Raw genomic sequence first — 9,262 nt, 5'->3', positions numbered from 1 at the left:
AGATTTCAATTTCTCCACATTCTCCTAACACTTGATTATCTATCTTTTTTATTCTAGCCATCCTAGTGGGTGTGAAGTGGTGTCTCATTGTGGTTTTGATTTGCATTTCTCTGATAATGACATGGAACATCTTTTCATGTGCTTATTGACCATTTGCATATCCTTTTTGGAGAAATGTCCATTCAATACACTTCCCTACTGCTTTTTTTTTTTTTTTTTTTAGAATTTTATGGTTATATTAACACAAATATACAATGTGCACACAAGTGTCTACATTCATTTTCTTGGCTGCGCAGCCTGGCACTAGGGTTGGTGACTGATGGCCAACTGGGCTGCTCTTCACACAATGGCTTTGCGGTTCTTTGAGGAGACGTTGTGACAGTCTCAGCACAATAGGATTTGCTGCACATCAGCCTCCCTTCAAACTCCTTGACACTGTGGACCAGGAACTCCCAAAAGCCACTTGGCAGCATGAGCTCTGTTTTCTTGTTGCTCCCATCACTAGTGTTGGGCTTCACGATCTGGCCCTTGAATTGGTTGTGTACCCTATTGTCAGTGCCTCAGGGTTTCCGCCAGTTACGCTTAATTTTGATACATCAATCTGGTGTTGGATGAACTTCTTGGTCCTCTTTTTGATGACCTTGGGCTTCACGACGGGTCTGAGAGCAGCATGATGCCCAATAGGAATGTCTGTCACCTCCCTTGCCTATTTTTCAATTGAGTCTGTCTTTTTGTTATTGAGTTGTAAGAGTTCTTTATATATTCTGGGTACTAGAATCTTATCAGATATATAAGTCACAAAATTTTTCTCCCATTCTGGTGGATTGCCTTTTCATTTTCTTGATAGTGTACTTTGAAGCACACAAGTTTTTATTTTGATGATGTCCAATTACCTCCTTTTTTCCTTTCGTTGCTGTGGTTTGGTGTCACACCTAAAAAACCATTGCCTAATCCAAGCTCATGAAGATTTACACCTACGTTTTCTTTCTTGCCAGTACCACACTGTTTTGATTACTGTCGCATTGTAGTCAATTTTGTAAAAGGGACGTCTGACTCCTCCAACTTTGTTTTTTCTTTTCCAATATTGTTTTGGCTGTTTGGGGCCCCTTGCCATTCTGTATCAATTTGAGGAATAACTTTTCCATTTCTGCAAAAAAACAGTCTGTTGGGATTGTGTTGCGTCTGTAGGTAAATTGGGGGGGAGGGAATGCTATCTTAATAATATTAAGTCTTCTTATCCATGTACATGGGATCTTTCCATTTATCTAGGTCATCTTTAATTTCTTTTATTGATGTTTTTAGTATACATTAGATTTGATTTTGCATTTGAGTCGTAAAAGGCAAAGTTTATCATAGGCATAGATTATCATTTTAATCTAACTTTTAAAATAATTGTATTATGAAATATGCATACTACAAAGTGACTAAAATACAAATGTAGTTTAATAAATAATTATAAAGCAAATACCCATCCAGAGCAAGAAATACAACATGACCAGCACATTAGAAGCTGCTTCCCAAACCTTTCTTCCTCCTCAGTCATTCTCTTGCTTTTTTTTTAACCATTCGCAATGCACCCCTAAACAAAATAGTATAGTTTGCCTGTCATTGAACTTCATATAAATGGAATCCTGCTGTATGTTCTCTTTCGTGTCTTTTTTTTTTTTTTGCTCAACATTATTTTCGTGAGATTCATCTGTGTCCTTGCATGAACTTTCAGTTCATTCATTATCATTGCTGTGTAGTATTCCATTGTAGAAATAATATATTTATCAGTTCTACTGTTTTTGGACATGTGGGTTGTTTCCAGGTTTGGGCTATTACGAGCAATGCTGGAATGAGCATATATTCTTTCTTAATCAGGAAAATAGTTGCTATGAGCCCTTCTCAGCACTTTGAGCAAGCCTATGCATGGATGGACTTTGCCCTGGAGAGAGCTGATGAGCAGCAGCTTTCCTTCTCAGTCACCTCAGAAGCTGCTGACCTCCCCCTGAGCGGACCCCAGACCATAACAGACCCCAGCTGAGAGGGCTGTCAGTGAAGTCTTTCAGCTTTTCACTGACGTGAATAGTTTCAAGCTTGGATTGTGCAACCAGTCCTGGGCTTTGGCACATGGCTGGGAAAGAGGCTGGAATGGACATCTGCCCCCCCCTCCAGGTCATACTCATTGGATCTTAAGGGCATTTGGGGGAGCAGGAGGGACAGGAGAGGTCTTCTGGCAAGCTGCTCTGTGGGCAGGTCAAGCCTGACTTTATTTCTTGTTTTACTGAGTTTGAAGCATGTTGTCCACTCCCCAGGTGAATGGCTGGCTATTTTACAGCCAAGTTTGATCAGGAGATTGCTTGGTTTTCTTAGCACTGGAAAACAACATTCAAAGAACTTGCATGCTTCCCATTACTAGTGGGGAAAAATGGAAAAGACATGCAATGACATAGCTTCAAATCACTTAGCTCTAAGCATGAAGCTAACTTTCCACAGTCCTAGCTCACTGACGTTGCCTGGATGTGTTCCATCAGCATTAAGCAGGAGGTAAGAATCGTGACTCCTAAGTTGCCAGGCGATCTTAAGCCACACAGTATCGCCTCCACCAAAGGGAGTCAGTGACTTTGGACTCTCAGCCTGTCGGCAGAGTTCCTGGGCTTCTCCTATCTTAAGGGCTGTTACTCCTCCAGGGAGGCCTGATCAAGAACAACAGACCCAGAGAAACCCCAGGCTTCGAGCTGCCTCCGATGGCACCCACCCCAGATGGAATGCAATGTCCCATTAACCACATCTTCTATTTCTGGTCTCTTGGTCCCCTCTCTCCCTTCTCTTTGGAGAATTCGTAAGAAATTCAGATGGATTCTTCTTTTGACCCTGAGTTGTTTCTCTAGTGTCTGTGCCAAACCAGCTGGCAGTTGTCTATTACTCCATGTCCGGCATCCAAAGGGGCAATGTCCAAGGTCCTGACACACTGTTACGGCCTCCGCTGCACCCCAGTTTTCTGGCTGCAGATCTAGGGCCCAGACCCAGAGAGGTCCCATTACCGTGGCCAGTGGCCACAGGAGCAGATTGGCTTTGGTTTGCTCTTTCCTCCCTCCCCCAAAACCCAGAAACTGGCATAAGATTCTCCTCTGACAACTGCAAAAGGGGTGACACTTTGGAGTCTCTAAATTGAAAGTGCCCTAAGTGATTTTCTGAGCTCAATCAACTCCAACCTAAGTAACAAGCCATGTATGTGATTCTTAAAATGAGAACAAAACAGGGACTTTCCTCATGTGATTGGTAGAAATGTGGGCTGGCCCCCTTTTTCATTTCCATGTTTGAAGGTGAGTGTGGTTTGTCTTGCCTCTTCCTACCCAGGTACCATGACGTGCAATGGCCGTGGAAGAGGATCCTGGCCTTTGGGGGCCCCTCTCCAGACTCCCCCACCTCCAGCATCCCCAAAGGAGGTTGCGACACTCCAGGGCATGCTCATGTGATCATTGGGCCACACAGATGAAAGACCAGGAAAAGCCTGACCAGCCACATTTCTGAAGTCAGGGGCTTCCTGTTCAAGAGGCACCATCTGGTGGGTGTACTTTCCTCCAGGAGAAGCCCTCGGGTCTCAGTGGGGTGTGTTTAAACTCTTCCCCATCACCTTGAGCCTTCCCTCTCCCCATCCCAAATTCTGAAGGCTTTGCCCCCAGCTTGTGTACCTGGCTCTCGTGTCTGCAGCTTGTGTACCTGGCTCTTGTGTCTTCAACACATACTGGTTCTGATGGGCTCTTTCATGCATCAGTTCCTGGGTCAACCACGACACCGCAGCTCCCAGCTGCCTGCGTCAGTTAAAGGAAAGCTAAGCCTCTAAAGGTAAAGACTATTTTTCTCTACTTGGGGACTATTTTGTAGGTAAGACTGGCTTAAAGCACACTGCTGGCACCGAGAGAGAGGTCTTTTGATATCGTGGAAGACCCAGGTTCTAGTCCTGCACCTCTGTTCCGACCACGTGTGGCAGCCAGAATTCTAAAGATCCTTCCCCACTCAGTTCCTATGCCCTAGTTATTTAATCAAACACTAATCTAGGTATTGCTGTGAGGGGATATTGAAGATGTAATTAAGATTTGTTATGGACTGAATGTTTGTTTCGTTCCCTCCCACCCCACTCTCACCCCCCAAAAATCTGTATACAGTGGTACCTCAGTTTTCTAACATAATCCGTTCTGGAAGACTGTTCGAGTTCTGAAACGTTTGAAAACAGCCGACAGCTAGACCTCAGGATCCTGCACTCAGCAGAAGCCGTGTGACGTGTTCAACTTTTGAGGCATGTTTGAAAACCAAAGCATTTACTTCTGGGTTTACGGAGTTCGTAAACCAAAATGTTCATCAACGGAGACGTTTGAAAACCTAGGTACTACTGTATATTGAAGTTCTAACCCTCAGTGTGATGGTATTAGAAGGTGGGGCCTTTGGAAAATATGTCGGGTTAGATGATGTCGTGAAGCTGGAGCCCTTAGAATGGGATTGGAGCCTTTGTAAGAAGCAGAAGAGACACCGGAGTTTCCTCTCTCTCTGCCAAGTGAGGACACAGCAAGAAGATGGCTGTCTACAAACCAGGAAGTGGGATCTCTCCAGGAATCCTTGACCTTGGACTTCCAGCCTCCAGAACTGTGCGAAATAAATGTCTACCATATAAGCTGGCTAGTCTATGGTATTTTCTTACAGCAGCCCAAGCTGACTAAGTCAGATCCCGTGTTAGCAGACCTTAAGATACAAAGATTATCCAGGTTGACCTGGCCCAATCTGAACTGTTTAAAAGTAGAAATTTTCCTTTGGCCAGGAGCAGAAGAGGAATTCAGAGAGATTCAGGAGTGCGGGAGAAGCATCATTTGAGATCTTGCTCCCCAGCATATGTCATCAGTTTGGCTTAAATAAACTCATAAAAATTCAAAATAATAGTAATAATAATAATAGAGATTCTGTACGAGGGGGATTCGGCATGAGAATCCAGCCTGTAGCTGTGATATTGTGAGGGCCTGTGAACACAGGAAGAAAATGAGGGTGGCTGCTAGGAGATAAGAACAATCTGATTCCTGCCAACCTCCTGAATGGGCTGAGAACACAGCTGGCCAGCACTTGGAGTATGACACCCTGAGTGGAAGACCCAGTTGAGCCATGACCGACTTCTGACCTATGGAAACTGTGAGATAATAAATGAGTCTTGTTTTATAAGCCATCAAGTTTGTGAAATTCGTTACACAGCAATAGAAAACTGATACACCACATGGGCTAAAAGGAGCCACGTAGACTCTCTAAGCTTCCAGTGCCTCACCTAGAAAATAAGGACAAAAGATTCGTAGGGTTGTTGCGAATAAACAGCTGTTGGGCTTGTAGACAGAGCCCTGGACTTGTGGCCAGAAGGCCAACAATTGCTAGGTCACCTTGAGCAAATTACTTAACTTCTCTTGGTTGTTTCCTCACCTCTTAAATGAGGCCAACAGAAGCTATTTCCTTGGTAATTGAATAGTAGCTGGGCACGCGGCCATCCAGCCAGAGACTACATTTCCCAGAGCGCCTTGCAACTAGATGTGGCCATGTGACTAAATCCTCACCAATGGAATATGGTGCTGCATGTAGGCTGCTTCTAGGTATGGGCCTTACAACAGGGCATATGCCCTCCAGCTCCTGCTCCTTCCTATGACTGGAATATTAAGGTACCAGCCAAACAGCTTCAACATGCTGACAAGGAACAGTGGAGAAAGAAAACGGGAAGGTCCTAGGGCTGGTGGAGAAAGAAGACAAAAAGAACCCCTGTCCCTGAATTGCGGTTGTTGCTGAGTCACCCACTAACCTGGAATGCTGGTCTTTGGCAGGTGACAAGGTGAAAATTCTGAGATGTCCTAAATTAAATTACAGAGGGCCAGAGGGTGGAAGGAAGAGACAAGAAAGGGTTAATCAGTTCACAACTGCAGGCCAGCTAACAAGATTGCTCACATTCCTGAGTGTATGTTGGAACTCTTAATTAACTTCCAGGTAGCTATTTCCACGATTATCTAAAAGAGAATAGTCTGGTGCCATCAAACCCCAGAAGCCTCCCCTCCTTGTTTACACATGAACTTTTCAGGCTCAGGCCTACAACCAATCCAAAGGTGCAAACACCCCTTTTTATGGACTCTGTGGCTATCCGCAAAACAAATTCCACTTCACCTTCTCCCACCCACTTTACCTATAGCCAATGTTAATTCTTTCAAAACAAGTTACATCATTCTCCCTCCAGTTGATGTATAAAAACACCCGCCAACTCTAGGACGGGGGACATGTTGCCTTTGCCACCTGGTACGGCTTCTGGCGGTTTAGATTTCATGCCCCAGGACATGGCCTTTTTTTTTTTTTTTTGGTAGCAATGGCCCAAGAAACCATTTCTTTTAAAAAGACTTTCCGCCATGGAAGTTAAAAATTTCATTTAACTCAGTTGTGTGGGGGACAAATAAACACCCATTTCCTCGGTGCCACTGGATATGGGGATCTCTTTGTTACAGCTGCCTGGTCTCTGCCTTAATCAATATAAGCAAATAATATGGGGAAAATAGGTCTGAGGGCCACAGTGAAGACTTGGAGATGTTGTGTAGGCATTAGCCCAGGGTTCGCTTTTAGCCCAGGGTTCGCTTTTAGCCCGGGGTTTTGTTTTGTGATATGGAGCTACTATGCAAAAGTCAAGTGGCTTGTTAGTGCTTCTAAACAAGCATAGTCATGAGCTGTGTAATGATGTTTCCATCAATGAGAGGCTGCATGTATGACGGGGTTCCATAAGATTATAAAGGAGCTGGAAAATTCCTATGGCCTCGTGAGTCATAGTCATCATAGCTTTGAAGTACAAGGCGTTACCTATGTGCTTGTGGTGATGCTGGTGGAGACAAATCTACTGCACTGCCAGTCGTGTAAAAGCATAGTAATACAATCATATACAGTATGTAACACTTGATAATGATAACAAACGACTATGTTATTGGTTTATGTACTTACAAACTATATTTTTTATCATTATTTTACAGGGTACTCTTTCTACTTATTAAAAAAAGCGTTTGCTATAAAACAGTATGCTGTGTTACGTGGCAGCAGCCTTATACATCTCGTGTTTACTGCCTCTCTTCATTGCATCTTTTCCTCTTGTGCTTGATTTAATCTAGTGGTTTATAAATCTAGGGTAGCCTAAGTGTACAGTGTTTATGAAGTTTACAGCAGTGGACAGCAATGTCCTCAGCTTCCACAGTCACTCACACTCACTCACTGACTCCCCCCAGAGCAACTTCCAGTCCTGCAGGCTCCATTCATGGTAAGTGCCCCATATAGGTGCACCATTTTTTATCTTTTATACCATATTTTTATAGTATCTTTTCCATGTTTAGATATGTTTAATACATACATACTATTGTGTTACAATTGTCTACCTTATTCAGTACAGTAACATGCTGTGTAAGTTTGCAGCCTAGGAGAAACAGGCTCCACCCTACAGCCTACGTGTGTAATAGGCTAGACCATCGAGGTTGGTGTACGCGTACTGGGGGATGTTCGCACGACAATGAAATGGCATAACAATGCATTTCTCAGAACGTACCCTGTCAAAAGGGGCACATAACTGTATCATGTGAAGGATATCCTAGAAGTTCAGTGATTGAAGGGATTCTAGCAATTTATTCACTCCACAGGTATCTACTGAGACCCTACTAATTGCCTGATGATTCAACATTGAACAAAACAAAATCCCTTCCTTCAAGGAATTGGTCAGGAGAGAGAGGATGAATAATCAATAAATATATAACGTGTCAATGGCAGTAAGTGTGGGAGAGGAGTAAAGCCAGATAATGGGGCAAGAACATGCTGTTGGAGGTGATGGGAGTGCTTTATACAGGGTCCAGTGAAGGTCTCTCTGGGGGGATGGGGTTTCAGCAAAATCCTGACGTGAGGGAGTGAGTCCTGTGGACACCAGGAAGAAGAACATTCTAGACAGAGGAAACAGCGTGTGCAAAGGCCCTGAGGGGGAGCATGACCAATATGTTTAGGGAACAGCAAGGAGCCACTGTGGCTGGAGCAATGTGGGAGGGGTGAGGAGGGCAGAGAGGCAGGGAGACCACATGGGGCTCCCAGTCAACAGGAAGACTTGAGCTTTTATACAGAGAGACACGGAGTCCTTGGAGGGCTGAACAGAGGCGCATCGGGAGTTACTTGTAAAATACAAAGCCAGCTTAGAGGCTACTGCGCCATCTAGGTGAGGGGTCATGGATATACTCTGGAGGCAGACATGACGGGATCTACTGAAGGGACAGATGTGAGTGTGAGCAAAAGAAGACTCAAGGAAGATTCTAGACTTCTAAGATGAAAGGATGGGTTGCTCTTCACTGCATGGAACAGGTTTATGGGGAAGCAAGAGCAGGAGTTCAGCTCTAGACCTGTTAGATTCCTATTAGACAAACCAAGTGGGGGTGCTTTGGACTTCTGGGGGAGCTCCTATCTGCAGACAGAAATTTGGAGATGGTCAGCATAACGCTGGTGTTTAGGCCGTGAGACCTGACAGCACCCAGAAACGGAGTGTGGTGCAGAATGTCTGAGAGGGAGCCCAGGGCACTGCAATGACTAGGGGTGGGGGCATGAGTCAGTGTAACCAGAAAGACGTCTGTAAGCAGTGACTCGTTTGTTTTTTTTATTATGGTAAAACATACATAACATAAAAAACTGCCATTTTGACCATTTCTAAGTGTACAGTTCAGTGGTGTTCACAAGATTATGTAACCATCACCACTATTTCCAAAACTTTTCCATCACCCCAAAACAGAAACTCTGCACCCCTTAAGCAATAACTCCCCATTGCTTCCTCTCCCCAACCCCTGGCCACCACTAATCTACTTTCTGTCTTCATAGATTTGCCTGTTCTGGGCATGTCACTAGGGGTGGGGGATCAGAGAATAGGTAGTCTTTTGTGCCTGGCTTCTTTCACTTACCATGTCTTCAAGGTTCATCCAAGTTGTAGCATGTACGGGCACCTCATTTCCTTTTACGACCAAATAACATTCCATTGTATGGACATTTTGCTTACCCACTCATCTGTTGATGGACAACTCGGTAGCTATTGTGAATAATGCTGCAATGAATAAGCACTGACTCTTAATCGGGGTTTGGAGAGAAGGTAACAAAAGGCATGAGCACCCATCCTTCCCAGCCACCCTTCAGAATCTTCCAGAGGATGTGAGATTTCTTTTGCCTTATAGAAAAGGACCAAGGGCTAAACTAGGTTGAAAACCCTGGCTTT

At 44.3% G+C, this 9,262-nt stretch overlaps 1 pseudogene; it reads right to left on the bottom strand.

Moving 5' to 3' along the window:
- Nucleotides 1–233: 233 nt before the first annotated feature.
- Nucleotides 234–5,591, bottom strand: LOC109455234 (large ribosomal subunit protein eL32; annotated as a pseudogene).
- Between the last annotated feature and the right edge of the window lie 3,671 nt (nt 5,592–9,262).

This window comes from Rhinolophus sinicus, linkage group LG06, assembly GCF_036562045.2.
Source record: "Rhinolophus sinicus isolate RSC01 linkage group LG06, ASM3656204v1, whole genome shotgun sequence".
NCBI lineage: Eukaryota > Metazoa > Chordata > Mammalia > Chiroptera > Rhinolophidae > Rhinolophus > Rhinolophus sinicus.
Note: the sequence above shows the minus strand (reverse complement) of the source record. Positions and strands in the feature narration are given on the sequence as shown.